The 18,183-nt window shown below is 36.4% G+C and overlaps 1 non-coding gene across 1 annotated transcript; it reads right to left on the reverse strand.

The window, feature by feature from the left end:
• Positions 1-3,623: 3,623 nt before the first annotated feature.
• Positions 3,624-3,728, reverse strand: LOC150063913 (U6 spliceosomal RNA). Its single transcript, XR_016535298.1, has one exon. It is a non-coding gene; the product is annotated as a U6 spliceosomal RNA (small nuclear RNA).
• Between the last annotated feature and the right edge of the window lie 14,455 nt (positions 3,729-18,183).

Raw genomic sequence — 18,183 nt, forward strand, 5'->3', positions numbered from 1 at the left:
AGTTTATTCCAACCTCTCACTTTCAAAAAATGTTTGTTTTTTTTGGGTAAGGTGTGTCTCTTGAAGACAGCAGAACGATGGATCTTGCTTTTTGATCCAACTGGACAGTCTCTGCCGTTTAATTGGAGAGTGAAGTCCATCGATATTGAGTGTTAGGATTGAGAGATATTTATTAGTTCCTACCATTTTTAAAAGCTTTTATTAGGGCCTGTGTCTTGACAGTTCTTGTGGTCCTTAGATGGTATGATGTTTAGGTGCCATTTCTTTCCCTATATTGCATTTATTTTTATTTTCTAGTTGTAGAACATCTTTCAGAATATTCTGTAGTGTTGGTTTTGTTGCTACATATTGTTGCACCTTTTCTCTAGAATGGAATGTTTTTATTGTTCCCTCCGTTATAAATGAGAGCTTAGCTGGGTACAGTATTCTTGGTTGGTAGTTATTTGACTTAAGGGCATGACATATATGCTTCCAGTCACTTCTTGCTTGCATGGTCTCTGCTGAGAAATCTGGGGTTATTTTTATTGGTTTGCCTTTATAGGTTATTGATCCCTTTTCCCTGGCTGTCTTTAGGATCCTTTCTTTGGTCCTATTGATCCAGTTTGGATTACAATGTGGCGGTGGGATGTTCTTTTCTGGTCAGGTCTGTTTGGGGTTCTAAAAGCTTCTTATATCTGGATGGGCCTGCCCTCTGGATATTTGATAAGTTCTCTGAGATGATTCCCTGAAGTATATTTCCAATACCATTGACCTCTTTCTCCAGACCCTCCTCAATACCAATTAGCCTTAAATTAGGCTTCCTAATTGTATCTTGGACCTCCTGAAGCGCTCTCTCATATTTCCTAGATTTGGATTGACTCATTTTCTGTTCTTTCTCTATAACAACTAAATTATCTTCAGCCCCGGAAATTCTCTTTTCTGCATTGTCTAACCTACTATCAAAGCTATCTACTTTATTCTTCATCTCCCTTTCTTCTAATTGCTCATTTTTGATGCTTTGCATGTCTTCTTTTAGATCATGTATGGATTTCTTTAGCTCCTTGATTTCCATTTGAGTGGTTAGCTCAGTAGCTTTATTTTCTTTGGACATTTGCTGGAGTTCTGTCACCTTTTTATTTGTGGATTTTATGAATTCATCCATTTTTTTTGAAAAACCTTTATTATGGCCTCCTTTATGGCTTCTCCTTTTTCACTTATCACCTTGTTTATGGTTTCCTCTTGTTTAGCTATGGCTTCCTCCCTTATCTCTTTCTTTATATTTTCACATTTTTCATTAATGATGTTTATCAATTGCAGTTGAATACATGCACACTAAACCAGCATAACAAAAATATTAAATAATCAAGAACAAGTTGTTGTTTCTATTTTGCAATTCATTTGGGATGCCATTTTTTGAAAGATTTTATTAACAGTGACTTTTACATCATACTTCAAATGTCATGTTAATAAACAAGTATTCGAAAAAGGATTCTCTATTTGCAATCACTGGCACATTAAGTTTAGGACATAATAAAAATTAAGCTGAGAGTTTGTGTGTCATAGATACATATCTATATAATAAATTATATGTCTATAGAGTATATATTCTATGGTATATTTTTATGTCTATGTAGTTATGTTTATATCTCCAAGACCATGTCCATAACATTGGGCACCTGAATATTGAGTCATAGTTCTTATACTAATATCCACATATCAAGGAGACCATGTACCTTTTGTGTTTTTGGTCTTGATTTATCTCACTTAACATGATTTACTCTAGCTTCATCCAGCAAATGCCATTATTTTATCTTGTCTGTTGGCTATGTAGAATTCCATTGCATATATATATATATATATATATATATATATATACTACATTTTTGGGGGTATAGATTCATCTGTAGTGGGGCATCTGGGTTGTTTCCATCGCTTGACTATTGTGAATAGTGCAGAGATGAAGATAGCTGTGCAGGTGTTCTTATCATATGATGTTATGATGTTCAGGATAAATGCCCAGGAGTGGTATGGCGGGATCGTGGGGAAGGTCTATTTTCAATTCTTTTTTTATTGTAACTAATAGAAGGGTTACATTATATTCACCAGATAGAAGGTGCATTACTTCAAAAACGTTGATACCCTTTCTCATGTTTTGGTCCCCATTTCCTTTCCTTCACCCCCGCCCTTCATTTTGTTTTCCCTTCTTCCCTATCCTATTTAAAATAATCAAATAAACATATATACAATATATCAGATAACAAGGTAAAATACTGTAACAATATGAGATAACCAAGGGACAACAAACGAGAGATAACTGTACATTAAGAACAACAATCACTCATTATATGGCTTTTGCTTTTATATCTTGGTGGTCCTTTCATTTAGTGCCATCCTATATGGCCTTAGGCATCTAGGTTTTGTTCTATTTTAAATCTCTGCTAGGAGAGCCCAAGGTTTCTATTGATTATGACAAATGAGGGAAACCATTGAGCCTATGTTCCTTTGAGTCTTGCTTTCTTCACTTAACATTTTTTTTCTAAGTCTTTCCATTTCCTTACATATGGGGCGATGTCCTTCTCATTTTCAGTTCTTTAAAAAACTTCAAACTGCCTTTCAGAGTGGCTGAACTAGTTTACATTACCACCAGCAGGGCAGTCGGGTTCCTCTTTCTCTATAACCCCACCAGCATTTGTTATTGTCTGAGTTCAGAATGTTGGCCATTCTTGTTGGGGTAAGGTGGTATCTTAGGATTGTTTTTATTTACATTTCCTTTATGACCATGATGATGAGCATTTTCTCATATTTTTTTTTTGCCATTTTAACCTCTTTTTTTTTGATAAGTCTCTCTTTAGTTCCCTTGCCTATTTAGTGATTGGTTTGTTGGGTTTCCGGGGTGGGGGGGGGCAGGGATTAGTTTCTTGAGTTCCTGTAGATACTGGATATTAACCATTTGTCTGATCTGATGTATCATTGGTAAATATCTTTTCACAGTTGGTTGGCTGTCTTTCTACTTTAGTAGTTATGCCTTTGCTTTATAGATATATCCAGAAAGATTTAGAAGTGACTCACTATGATCACTGCTGCATTTTGCATGAGCTGCATTCTTATGGCTTTTATTGTAATTGTATTTCATCCTGAACCCTGCCATCAACTGGAATATTCTCAACTCAACATCTTCAATTCCTAGACAAGGAGTGTCACCAACTCTGTGACATAAAATGGAATTTGAATGTTGTAGAATCTTTCCAACCTGAAAGGTTGTGATTGTGCAGGGATTTTTGTTTATCCTCAATGATTTGATGACAGTCTGAGAAATAATTTTAAATTTCTTTTAGACAAAATTAAACCTATCATAGCTGATAATCATCAATATTTCACTCAATAAAGTGACTAAACAATTCATCTTTCCTTTTTTTAAAATTTTTTTATTGTAATTAATTGAAGGGTTACATGATATTTGCCAGATAGAAGGTGCATTGATTCACACACATTGATACCCTTTCACATGTCTTTGTCTCCATTTCCCTCCCCCCCACCCCATTCATCTTTCCACTGCCTCTCCACTGTCTTCATCACACCTCTCTCCTGACTCCACAGCACCACTTTCAAGAATCTGCCCACTGGGTTTTTGCTGAGCATTGGCTTAAAATATTGAATGTTTCATGAATTTATGGTGCAGCATTGTACATAAGCCATGTAATCTTCACTGTATCCTTCCAGTTTTGTGTATGTGATGCTTAAGTGAGTGCTTAATGTTTGGTAAATGGAGAGTTAGTTCAGAAAAATGAATACTTTTGATTACTATACCTAAAGAAATGTTTAAACATGTTCAATGATAAGTAAACAATGCATAAGCATTTATTAAAAGTATACAAAAACTGACACCTTTTCTTCTAAAGTGCCCGACTCTCAGAGAGAGAGCTTGGAACTTAAATTATTTTTTAAATTCTCTTTCTTGGTACTGAAAGTGTATTTTATTATTTTTAATATTATAATTTTATTATCTATGAAGTTAATTTCTTATCTATTTTCCCCAAACTCCACTTTTTCCCTTTTCTTAAATGAGTCTCTCTTTTTTCAGAACATTCGCTTGTTTGAAAGCTTTATTGGTGTTCTGTATTTTTGGAACCTGTGGCTACTTTCATTTCGTCTCTCTCCTCCTAACACATTTGTACCTAGAAAGGTAAGTGGGATCAAATTGTCCCTTGCCTCTTGACGTGGGATGGTCCACTGTTATGTATGTGGTAGGTGTCTTTTAGGACTTCACAGCCTCCAGAGAGCACACAGAATACCTGTTTTATATCTTTTCTCACCGACCAGTGAAAAAGTCTTAGTTGATAGGTTACAGTTGAAAAGCAGTATGGAAGAGAGCCACAGTCTCAGAGCTGCTGTTCTTAAAGCATTACCTCTTTGGGGCAAGTAGTTGGGCAGGCCTCTGGAGAGACACCACTGCTTCAGTCACTCCTTATGTCTGCATAGTTTCTGCAGGAAACCGAAGTAAGAATGTGATTTTACATGGAGTAATCCTTGCATAAATAAATATAGGAGAAGTCAAGCATCACCCCCTGCCCAATTGACACATGGAAAAAGTATCTCTAATTTGATACGTGGCAATCACTCCAACTTTCTCATACAGTTCACGTGTGTCAAAGGAGAATTGCACTCCTGTTCTCAATACAATGCAATGAGGTGAATGTTCTGGTAGAAGTGATTGATTTTGGAGAATTTATTTTATATGATTTCCTATGGCAGGGACTCATGACTCTTGAGACTGAAAAGTACATCTCCAAAATGCCATGAAAAATCAAACCTGTGAATCCCAGGCTACAAAAAGTGTGTTTGGGACACATCTCATTCCAATAGGAACATTCCAACTAGACACTATCCTCCAATCACTCCTAGACATTTTAAGACAGCTTAACAAGTCAGACCTTCTTCAGACTCTAGAACAGTTTTCCAAGTTCCACCAGAACACCTTTCTGATTTTTTTCATGTGGTGGTCTGAAATTCTTTCAGCATTCCTGCCCTTGTCACTTGATTCAGTTCATACACTATTTCTACTGTGTTTCCCAATGCCATCTCTTTCTTAGGGGTCATGACTGTTGTGTCTAGTTCTCTCCTTTCTTGAGGATGAGCAGGTTCCTCAGCTGGGTCAGATCTGAGCAGGCAGTGAGGACACAGCCTGTGGATCAAAATCCACTTGTTTTAGAATTGTGACTGAGTTCCATTACTTTTAACCAAGTCATACCTTTTTCATTGCACTGGCATATTATTTGACAAATTTCCAGAGGAATTATTCTCCTCCTCCTCCTCCTCCTCCTCCTCCTCCTCCTCCTCCTCCTCCTCCTTCTTCTCAGAACATTCATTGTAAGAAGAGGTCAAGCTGATCCTTCTACACTGGTTCAATGGTTACTGACCAACCTTACTCCCTTTATTATGCTCCTTTATCAACTCCCCATTTATAGAACTAGTTCCATGGATTTCATTATTCTAAGTTTATTCATGCATATGAACTTCTTCAACCTCCTCATTTATAGCTTTTGTGAGAACATTCCCTCTCCTGTTGTGTCTATCCCCATGTGATCTTGCTTTATTTTCCCCTCATTTATGTTCTCCTTTGCCCAAGTGTGTATGAATCAAACAATGGTTTTATCATAGCATTTCAGATGTGCATATATTGAAGTGTTTCTGCCGAGCAAAGGAAACCATGACCAATAATCAATGCAATGGGGGAAAAATCTTTGTTCACTATTCACTAGACAGATATTGAGTTTAGTAATATAATGTAGACAGTGATCAAAAAAACTGAAAGGAAAAGGAATAAATAATCCATTCAATAGACAGGCAAGGACAGTTCTTAGAAGACATACATTCATGAAGAAATCTTCAACATCATTTTCCTTGAAGAGAATGCCTGTGAAAATGATTCTAAGACTCCATCTCATCTCAGTTTGAATAGAAATCATCAAGGAAACAACAAATACTGATGAGGCTGTGACAGAGGAAGGAACCCTGTTACACTGCTCCTGACAACCAGTCTAGAAGTCAGGAGGGAGGTTCCTTAAAATATCAAAATAGACCCACCTCCACTCCTGCCTCACTGCCATTAGGCATATTTCTGAAGGAAAATCAATCCATTTACAAGAAAAATACCTGTGTATTCACGTTTATTGCAGCGCAAGTCACAATAGTCAATTGAAGAATCAGCCAAAATGCCTACCAACAGAGGAGTGAATAAAGATGTACATATTTTCTTCAACTTCACCATTTTCTTATTTTTTTTTTGTTTTGTGTGCCAGGTCTAGGGCTTGAATTCAATGCCTGTATGCTGTTCATGAGCTTCTTTTGCTCAAAGCTAATTCTCTACCACTTGTGCCACAGTACCACTCCTGACTTTTCCTGAGCAGTTTATTGGAAATGAATGTCTCACTGACTTTCTGCTAAGGCTGGCTTCGAACCATGATTCTCAGGCTCCTGAGTAGCTAGGATTACAGGTGTGAACCAACAGGGATGTGGTAGTAACCTTACTGTATTTATTGGTATACATTTAAAAAAAATTCACCATATATCAGTATCAATGCTTACAAGATGTGGCATAGGGGATCTTTAGTCTACAAAAGGAGGAAACTGTCCTATGTAACAATAGAGAGCATTCTGAATGAGAACATTATGATAAAGGAAATAAGCCAGTCATAGAACAAAAACTTGATTTTTAAAATAGATAAAACAAAACTGTGTGTGGCAGTACATTCCTATAGTTCTATTGTCCAGAAAGCTTTCAAAGAATCTCACAAGTTTGAGGCCACTGTTGGCACAATGTGGGTTCTTGTCTCAAAAACTTAAAGCAACAATAAGCAAAAGGAAAAAGTGAGCTGGTGGCTCTCTCACTTTAATTGTAGTTACTCGGTAAGCGGAGACTTGGAAGAACACAGTTTGTACCAACTTAGGCAAAAAAACCATTCTAGACTCTATCTCTTATTAAATAGGGGAAAGCAGGATTAGAGGCATGGCTTAAGTGGTAAAAACCAGTCAAGAAAGCTGAGTGACTATGAGTTTCCGAGTTCAATTCCTGTGCATGTACACATGCCGATAAAGGAAGAAAGGCAGTAGGGAGAGGATTAAGAGAAGAGATATATACTTCATCTTCCCTAATTTCAATTATATGATTCTAGAGAAGTTCAACCTCATAGGAAGAGGAATAAAATGGTAGCGGCCACAAAATGAGATTAGTGGGTCATGAAGAATTGCTGTTCAATGGCTGCAGAGACTGAGTTAAACCACACAAGGTTTTAAAGATCTGATCTACTTTGTGATTGTATTCAATACTTAAACATGAGCTAGGGGATTAATTTGGTTGATGTGCTTGTGAGTCTTCTAAATTCATTACCAAACAATCAATAATCTTGATTAGGGAGATGATCCACCCCTAACATTCATATTTGTCCAATGATTTTTAAATTATTAAGAATTTAGGTCCAATCCAGGTGAGGTGGCTCACACCTGTAATCCTAGCTAGTCAGGAGGCTGAGATCTGAGGATCAAGGTTCAAAGCCAGCTTGGGCACAAAAGAACCTGAGACTCTTATCTCCATTTAACCTTCAGAAAATGGGAAGTGGTAGCCTTGAACTGAAAAGCTCAGGGACAGTGCCTAGGCTGAGCTCAAGCCCCATGACCCACAAAAATAAGTAAGTAAGTAAGTAAATAAATAAATAAATAAATAAATGAATGATTTGGGTCCTTGTTGAATTAATGTGTCAAAAATCCCTTTCAACATGACTGATCAACCCCTTAAGTTTAAATTTTGCTTTTTAAAAAATGTTTATGAGTAATATGTTGTGATATACTGAGGAGTTACAGTTACCTCATTTAATGAATCCATTTATTTTTTGCACAGTCTCTTGGCTTCCTTTGCACACTCCCAGTTTTCTCCTCTATTCCACCAAGTTTATAAAACTAATTTTCAACATAATGTCTAGTATGCATCATGCTGCATTTGTGCATCCTTTTTCCTTCCATTTCTGTATTAAAATTCAATATTGAGGTATATTCTTCCTACTTTTGCATAGCCTGACCTCAACCTGTTCAAATTTCTGCCTGTGCCTTCTGAGTTGCTGAGATTACAGCCAGGAATCATCTCCTCATTTCCTATTCACATAGCTCTTTAGGATCTCTATGCAGACTGTTAGGGATCTGTAATCATCTTTGCTTATACTTTACTTTCTGATCCCCCATGTGATCTGTTCTGAAGACTATTTCCAATGAGCTTGACCAGAATGTACATGCAGCTGACATTGGTGGAATAACCTGTGTGTTTGTGAGGTGGGTTTTTATTGATCTATGGAATCCTTCTGTGTGTGTGTGTGTGTGTGTGTGTGTGTGTGTGTGTGTGTGTGTGTGTGTGCTGTCATGCTGGGATTGAATTGCTAAATTGAAGTATTAAAGTTCTTACATAATTATGTTGCTGTAGTAAGTTGTATTTACACATCTTTTTTCCTGAATGTATCTTTCACTAGTATAGTCTTTGTGGAGTTTATGTACAAGAAAACTATAATACAATAAGCAATTTTAAGTGACTAGCGATGTACATTTTTCCCGTAAGGAATTTTTTTAATTTGTAATTTTTATTAAAGAATTTATTAATATTGATTTTTATATCAAATTTTAAATGATGTATTTAACAAACAAGTATTCAAGAAGGGAATCTCTATATACAATCACTGGCACTTAGATTTTAGAATATAATTAAAATTAGGCTGAGGATTTGTATGTCATAGATACATATTAATCTATTAAGAAAGAAGACTCCACATGATGTACATTTTGTTGCACACAGAATGTATACTTTTCTTTCTCTGCTACCACTCTCTATATTATGATGATCTTGTTCTGTCCATTTTCTTGTTTGCTTTTGCTTTAAATTTTACCCTTTTGTTTATTGTTGCTTTAAATTTTTGAGACAAGAACCCACATTGTGCCAACAGTGGCCTCAAACTTGTGAGATTCTTTCAAAGTGTTTTGAATGCCAACACTACAGGAATGTACTGCCACACACCATTTCATTTTATCTATTTAAAATTGTGACTTATCTATATATTTATTTATTGTTTTATCAAGCTGGAAAGGACCATTGTTTTCTGTATTGCTGGCTTTTGCGAGTTCTACTCTATATCGGAAAGAAGTTTATCATTAGATGCATGGCTTACTCATTTTCTACCATTCTGCAGCTGTGTTTTTACTTCCTTGGTGATATACCATAAAGCACAAAATCTTTAATTTTGGTGTAATCCAATTGATACTTTTTATGTTATTTGTATTATAGAAATAAAATTATCTAACTCTAATTAGGAAGACTTAGTCCTCTGTGTTTTTTTTTCTAAAGGTCTTTTTATTTTAGATTTTTCATTAAGTCTACCATTTAGTGTAAGTTCACCTTAATACATGGCATCAAGGGGTTGTCATGATTTTGCATGTGAATATCACATTTTAGGGACACCATTTGTTGCTAAGAAATACAATCATCCATCTGAGTACTCTGTACATCTTTGTCAAATGTCAATAAGTGGAGACTGAGGCAGACGAATCACAAATTTGAAGTAAGACTAGTGAGACAGTTTTGAAAACAAGAACAGAAAAAAAAACCCAAAACAATTAGATCCAGGCCCTGGTGGCTCCTGCCTGTAATCCTAGATACTCAGGAGGTTGAGATCTGAGGATCACAGTTAAAAGCCAGCCTGGGTACAAAAATCTGAAGACTCTTATCTCCAGTTAACAACCAGAAAACCAGAAGTAGCAGTGTGGCTCAAGGTGGTAAAACAATAGCCTTGAGCCAAAAAGCTCAGAGACAGAGCCCAGGCTCAGAGTTTAATCCCCACAACAGACCAAAACAGAACAAAACAAAACAAAACAAAAAAACAAGAAAAAACACCCCAAACAAACAAACAAACAAAAACGAAACACAGTTAGTTGCCAATAACATGAAGATTTACTTCTGGACTCATAATTCTAGTCTAATACTTTGCACCTATCAATTCATGTTAATATATCATCTTGATCATAGTGGATTTTTATTTTTTTCATATATTTTTATAGTAATTAATAGAAGGGTTACATTATATTCACCAGATAGAAGGTGCATTAATTCACATACATTGATACCCTTTCTCATGTCTTGGTCCCCATTTCCTTCCTCTCTCATCTTGTTTTCCCCCCTTCCCTATCCAATTTCAAATAATGAAATACAAATATATCTGATATATCAGGTAACAAAGTGAGATACTGTAACAACATGAGATAACCAAGGGACAGCAAAAGAGATGAGAGATAACATAGTACCTTAAGGACAAGAATAATTCATTATATGGCTTATGTACCTTGAAATGAGCTCTTGATTTGGTTATCTTTTTCAAAACTCTCCTAGAAATTTCTAGTCTTCAAAAATTCCAAAAAGATTCAAAGCTACATAATTCACTGTATTTATGGAAGAGAAAAATATCACATATTGGCTTCAATTAACATAGAAAAATATCTATGCTTAAAAACAATTCTGTAAGTTGGGAAAGGAAGGAAGCTTTTTCATTGCATAGAGTCATCTTTGACGCAGCCCAAACTAATATCAAATTTTTCATTTTAAGCTTGTGTCTAGCAAAATTATAGTCATAGGACTGAAGAGAAAGTTTATAGAATACAAATATATTTTTGTCAGCAATACTTCTGACTTTGTATGAGGAACCAGAATATGCAAGAAGGTCAAAAAGTAAACTCCCAAAGAATCTACAACTCAATTACTAAAAGAGCAAATTAACAGAGTAGAAAATTCCTAAAGAGAGTAGAAATTGCCAAAAATGTATGAATAAATACTTCACATCCATGGCTCTTTCATCCCTGGGGGGAAGGAGATGAGATTATGAGAGTGAGACTAATCCAATCGGATTGAAATTCAGTGTATTGTGAAATACAATAATGAAGCCTCTCTGCAAACACTCAATGTGTGAATGACATCCATGTGAACAGGTCCTGTGAGAGTATGAGTTCTACTAGAAAGAGACTAAATGAAGAGAGGAAGGAGACTGAATATATCAAAATAGGAAACAAAGCTTGTTGAAAGTGTTTTGGGAAGCAGTGAAAGAGCAAAATGAAGAGTGACAGGGAAAAGTCTGATGAAGTCAAACTGAATGGAAATATGAATACATCATATTTAATCATCTTTAAGAAGTTGTACAAAGGGGGTTAAATTAAACATACCAGTTTCTGAGTGAAATTGAAATGCCCAATACAATGAATTGACACTAATAATTAATCTCAGGTCTGATTTATGGATGGTTTCCTATGGTGGGTGGGGGGAGGAGGGAGAGAGATCAACAGAGGAAGAGAGAGAAAAAGAGAATGAGAGAGGGAGAGAGAGGGAGAGTGAAGTGAGACAGAGAACTTAAGAGACAGCTACAGGGACAGAGACAGAGAAAAAAGAGAAAAGGAGAGATGAAGACAAATAAACATGGGAAAGAAAGGGAGACAGAGGTTTTGGCACTGAAAAAGACAGGGAGACAAGAGGGAAAGGCAAAGAGAGACTGAATGAGAGAGAGCTCAAGGCAGAAGACTTCAAGGACATTGCTGTTTTGCCAATGGAAGTGTACATTTTCTGGTAGGTTATGTTGTCAAATAGGGAGTAACACATTTGGCAGTTCAAAGCTACATTTCATTTACTAGTGTATGTTAAACTGTTCAAACAATGAAATCACATTTAATACCACATCTGAAAATAAACTCACAAGCTGGTTGATGTCACAGGACTTTACTGTTGTCATTCTCTAAGATTGAGCTGTGGTCTGCACATTGTGTATAAAGACCTGCATGGAAAGTACCAGGAATCAATGTACAGCACTGGAGTTCTTGTAAGTGGTACAGTAATGTCTGCAACCATCTCAGGAATTAAAGTCACTGTAGCTATTGTGTCAGCATTCAGTTGTTCCATGCCTCCTGTAGTGAAAGAAGTGTGGTACCCCAAATCATACACAGAGACCACATAATACCACGCAATGATGTCACATCTCTATCAATCTTACACCCATCAAGCTTGTCACCCACAGATTAATGAAGGAGGTTCCCTAGTTTGATAGAAGCAGCTGAGGAGAGACAGGCAAAAAAGGACACTGTATCCAGAGCTTTTGCTCTTTGTCTGCTCTTCTCCAATCCAGGTAGGAGAGATAGGAAAAACTGGAAGAGAATCCTAAACTAAAGGTTCTGCAGATCGGACCTTGCCAAACTAGATTCCTTAGGAGAAACAGAACTCAAAGGTAAATATTTTTTGTAAGTCAGGTAGTGGCTAAGACAAGGTTTGGAGAGCATACAGATTTTCTGTCATGTGCAATGAGGACTTTCATTGAGTGCTTTTCATATGTGATTTTATTTGCAGTTTGAGGAAGAGGTCACCAGGTGCATGTCACCATGGCTGGAATGAATCTCATGAATTGCCCCCCGCCTCCCACCATTGTGGGTGAGATTTCAACCCACTGTGTACTAATTTACATCTCCATGTACCTGGGGTTACAGACTGGAGCCACAGAACCCTGTAGAATGTCTATTTTTTCAGTCAGTCCTGGGATAGAATTCTGGGCCCATTGCTCAAGGCTGCTTTTCTACACCAGGAAACCCAGATCCACTTCCAACTTTTTCTGTAATTTCTACTCAGAAGACAGGGGCAGGAGGTTTGCTTGAGATGATGAGTTCAGTGTGGCCACCATTAAGACCTGACTCTTCAAAAAGTAAATGGAAAAGGAATAGGTAGTGTACAATACATTTTTTGTTTAGCCTAGAATATTGGTATTTATTTTGGTTTCATTTTAGAAGTCAAAATCCATTATGCAGAAAGGTATAGGAAGTAAAATTGTCTTGCCATGTTAGAATTCCTCCAATGTGGGTTGGTTGTTGCTTGCTAGCTCCTGGTTCCCTCCATCAAGAGCTTGTGTAAGGAGAGAGCTCACTGACTCTCCCACTGACAAGCTATTTTTTTCTTCAAGTTCCTGATAGCTCTAATTTAAGAATAAACTCACTGGCTGGGTGCTGGTGGTCCACAGCTATAATCCTAGCTATTCAGGAGACTGATTCAAAGGATCATGCATGATTTGAAGTGAGAAAATTTGAGAGACTTCATCTCTAACAAACTAGCAAAAGGCAAGGCTGCAGGAGTGTCTCCATTGATAAGAGTACTGACCAAAGCAGTAAGGTGAGAAAGAAAGTACCATGATTATAAACTTGCAGGCTAGAAAGTATGCAAAATAGTTCATAGAGACTTTTTCTACTTGAAAATGTGGGTACTTCTCATACAGGCTATATTATTTTCCTCATTTTTTTCGTTTCATGTGTTGTACTGTGTGCAGAAATTTTGTATATTCCTGTAGCATATCCTCCTGAAATGGTAAGTTACTAGAGATGATTTGCATATTGAAACATGCAAATTTTACTTTCTTATAATGTAAATTTTTATTACAAATGTCACCTAATAAAATATGCAGTAGAATTCAGTCAAGAGAAAAGTAAAACACAAAACTAAACAAAAATCATCTTTGTATTATTCTTGTAAAAACATCAAGAAATTGAAGTAGTCCTCTATAAAATCTTTAACATTATATACATAGGAAAGATATTGCATTATTGAAAATCCCATTATTGTTCATAACTAACTAAAAATACGTAAAATAGTTTAGAAAGTGATTAGCATTATTATTTGAGCATAGCAAGAAGATTTAGAATAAAATAATTTAGAATAAATTATGAAGAGTATATTATGTGCTTTTCTCATATGTTCATATACTGGGTTATTATATAACAGTGAAGACAAAGAGCTGTATTTCTCAGGAACTGAAGAAACTTCACCTAGAAGTCTAATGTCATATTGAGAAAGTATACACAATAATGCTTTTTTTTACATATTACTCATGGGATTACACTGAATTAAGATCTATATCTATATTTGTATATGGTTTCAATGTATATGCGAAGGCATGCATGTGGGAATATAGAAGTGGTAGGAGACAAAGAGAACAAAGTCTTAAGATTTATAATGTTACAAAAACAATGAAGAAGATTTGCTCTTAGCATGTAGAGAAAGTTTGTTATTCTAGTCCAGGGGCTTCAACTCAGGATTTGAGCTTTCTCAAGACTAGTGCTCTACACATGAGATATGGCACCAGTTCTGGCTTTTTCTGTGTATGTGGAACCAAGGAATTGAACCTAGGTCTTTCTGCATGCTAGGCAAACACTCTACCACCAGCCCACATTCCTGGTTTGCATGAAGAGAAAAGGAAGTAGCATATCTCAATTATCAAATTGCCCTCATCTTGCTGAGTGGTGATGGTTTATGTAACTGAGGAGGCTGAGATCTGAGAATCATAGTTTGAGGCCAACCCAGGCAGGAAATTTTGTGAGAGTCTATAATTGTGAAGAAAAACAACAAGAATTGAGGAGTAGCTTAAATAGTAGAACAGCAGCCTTGTGTGTAAAAGCTAAGTAAAGTAAAAGTGTGATGACCTAAGTTCAAGTCAGTATTTGCACAAATAAAAAATAATTACCTTCATCCATTTGTATGACTAAAATAACTATTTTTGGCTGCAGGTAATTCAATTGTTACTTTTGCTTTTTGTTAAAGACTAGCCCTCTACCTACGATTGGCTTTTTCTGTGTATGTGGTACTGAGGAAACAAACCTAGTGTTTCCTGCTTGCTAGGCAAGTACTCTACCACTAGGTCACACTCCTAGCCCTAACTCAATTATTTTTAAGCCTTGTGATTTAATATGCTCTACTTTTATGTCTAATATGTATGAGAAGTGATAATACTTTACATATACATAAGACTTAATTTAAAATCACCTGGTAAACTTTGTACTGGTAGCTCATACCCATAACCCTAGCTACTCAAGAGTACTAGGGTTAAAGTACTGTGTCAAACCCAGCCCAAGTAGAATGTTTATAAGAATCTTATCTCAATCAACCAATAATTTCCTAGAAGTAAAGGTGTACATGAAAAGTCAAATAAGAGCTCAAGGTTTAGATATCAAGCCCCAGTATCTGCATGAATGTGAAATAGTATAATAAAATAAGATAATCTAACAAATCCTTTGTTGCTTCTCTATGTTTAGGGGTGGATTACTTTGTTTATGAACCCACTTGAACGTATTTACAAGACAGTATGACCAAGTCTGTGGATCTGAGGACACAGCCTACAGCAAAGAAAGGATTTTCTGCAGCCACATGTTGTAAGAACATATTATTAAGCACTGATCTTTGAATGTTCTAAGAAACCAGCAAGAAATGATAGGAAACCAAGATCATCTAGGAATAAAACGTAGACCAATTAACTATTATCTCTAAAAGTAAAAGAACTCACTTCTACCTTCCATTTAAATTGCCACTTTTACAAGTCATTTGCTACTTTAATTTTTTATGTAAATATAGCACATGGTCTGTGCATATATAAATCAGTTCATCAAACTTACTTTAATTGTTGTGACTCATGCGAGGCAGGCTATTAAGATTCCAAGACAGTTTGTATGCTCCAATCTCCACATGCCGTGACAGATAACAGGAAGAATAATTGATCAGGAAACCTGAAAACTCTGAAACTGATCACAACGGAGTCTAGTGCTGTGACAGGGCCTTGCTGGTGATGTACTTTGTCTCCCAAGCTTGGTGATAGCTTAATGATATTCCTTCAGATTCAGACTCTGAGACTCTTCCATGGGATCCCAGATGAGGGGAATGAAGTCCAGCCAGAGGGCATAGGAAGGCTCTAGCAATTTGGAGAAAATGAACAGAAGTCTGCATTTCTGCCCCTGCAAACCTCCCCAATACGAAGCATTGAAGTAATCTCTATGCTTGTTTCCCTCTCTCTTTCTTTTTTTAATGTTACCCTTTTCATTTTATTATTTATTATCGAGGTGATGTATAGAGGGGTTACAGTTACATTCGCCAGATAGTAGGTGCATTATTTCTTACTCATTGATACCCCTTCTCATGGTTTTGTCCCCATTTCCCTCCCCCATCTCCTCCCAATCATCTTATTTTCCCCCTTCCGTTTCCTATTTCAAATAAAAATGTAACTGTATATACAATATGCCAAGTAACAAAGTCAGATACAGTAACGATAGGAGATTAACCAAATGCAGCAAAGAAGAAGAGAAATAACAGTACATTAAGAACAACAATCACTCAAGATAAAGCTCTTGTTTCCATATCCTAGAGGTCCTTTCATTTAGTCTCATCCTATATGACCTTATGTATCTAGTTTGGTGCTATTGTAATCCCATTCGCAATAGCCCCCCCCCCACAAAAAAATAAAATACTTAGGAATTAACTTAACCAAAGATACAAAATATGCCCCCATGAGTCCTGTATATAAAAATATTTGCTTAAAAAATGAAACCAAATTGGGCCAGGAGTTTGGCCCAGTGGTAGAGTGCTTGCCTAGCATGCACTAAGACCATGGTTCAATTCCTCAGTACCCGATGTATAGAAAAAAGCCGGAAGTGGTGCTGAGGCTCAAGTGGTAGAGCTCTAGCCTTGAGAAAGTCCAAGGACAGTGCTCAGGACCTGAGCTCAAGTTCAGGACTGGCAAAAAAAAAGAAACCAAATTGCAGTGATCTAATACATTACTAAGACGTGCCTTTCATAGTTGACTAATTTTTGGTTTCCTTGGCATGCTAGTCTACAGTCCCCGCAGAAAAATTCAGATTCTTGAGTAATTCTAATGATTTGTTTGTTATATTCCTTTTTACAATAACCCAATGGCTACTTCCAGTCATGTTTTTTTTTAATCTCCAGAATAATAGTGTTCTGGTATTATATGCCAGGGGCTTGAACTTAGGTCCTTATTATTACTGGGCAAGCACTCTATCATATGAGCCATACCTCAAGGCTTTTTACGCTTTCATGATTTCTTTTTGTGTTTTGTTTTTTTGCTTTTGGTCATTTGTGCACTTGAACCCTGGGCCTGGGCACTGTCCCTAAGCTCTTTAGCTCAAGGCTAGTGCTCTATCCTGTTGAACCAGTGCCACATTCATGATTGCTTTTTTTTTCAGACAAGTTTTCACATTTTTTTTCTGGGAGAGTTTTAGACTGTGATGTTCCTACTTAAACCTTCCTTTGGTTTGTGTTATAGGTGTGTACTGCCATTTTCAGCAGATACTTTTATTTTCTTGTTCTAGAGCTTCTAACACTATGCTTAACAGATTTGGAAGAACAAATATCTGTGTTATATGCCTGCTCATAGAGAAAAGATGTCTTAGTCTTTTGCTATGAAGGTAGTCTTAGCTGCTTTTTATTTCATATTGTGATGACAAAGGCTCCTTGTATTCAGTGTTTTTATTATGAGAGCAATTGAATTTTGTCAAATGTTTTCCTGCATCACTTCAAACACCATCACGTTTTTATTTTGTTTTCTGCCAATGAGTGTGTTACACTGATATTTGTCTGTTGACCCATTGTTTTATTCCAGGAACAACCCAGTGAATAATGGTGTATTGTCTTGTTAGTATGCTTCTAAGTATACTTTCCTAGCATGCCATTGACTATTTTATTATTTTTTTTTGTTTTTTTTTGCCAGCCCTGGGCTTGAGCTCAGGGCCTGAGCACTGTCCTTGGACTTTCTCAAGGCTAGAGCTCTACCACTTGAGCCTCAGCACCACTTCCAGCTTTTTTCTATGTATGTGGTACCGAGGAATCAAACCCGGGTCTTCATGCATGCTAGGGAAGCACTTTAACCACTAGGCCAAACTCCCGGCCCCCCATTGACTATTTTATGCATCTGCATTTATAAGAGACATTGGTCTGTAGATGTATTTTCTTTTAGTTTAGTTAGACATTCTCTCTACTTCAATATTTTTAGGAGGTACCTGAGAAAGAATGACTGAGAAAGATGATTTTCCCTTTAATTTTTGGTTTAATGCTCCAATGAAACTCACTAGTCTGAAGCATCTTTTGTTTAAAGTCTTTGGTTAATGATTCAATCCTACTATGGCAAAGCCTGCTTATGTATTGCTATTTCTTCACGATTTAGCCACAAACAGCAAATATTTATGAACACAACTTTTATAAATTCATGTTATGGGTTTTTGGCATACACTCAGTCACAAGTTTCTCTTGTAAAATATGTTGATACTATATTATAAAATGCTGCAATGAACTTAAAAACAATATTTACTTGGGAGCTCCTA

This window comes from Megascapheus bottae, chromosome 4 (genome assembly GCF_031878675.1).
Source record: "Megascapheus bottae isolate mThoBot1 chromosome 4, mThoBot2.hap1, whole genome shotgun sequence".
Taxonomy (NCBI): Eukaryota; Metazoa; Chordata; class Mammalia; order Rodentia; family Geomyidae; genus Megascapheus; species Megascapheus bottae.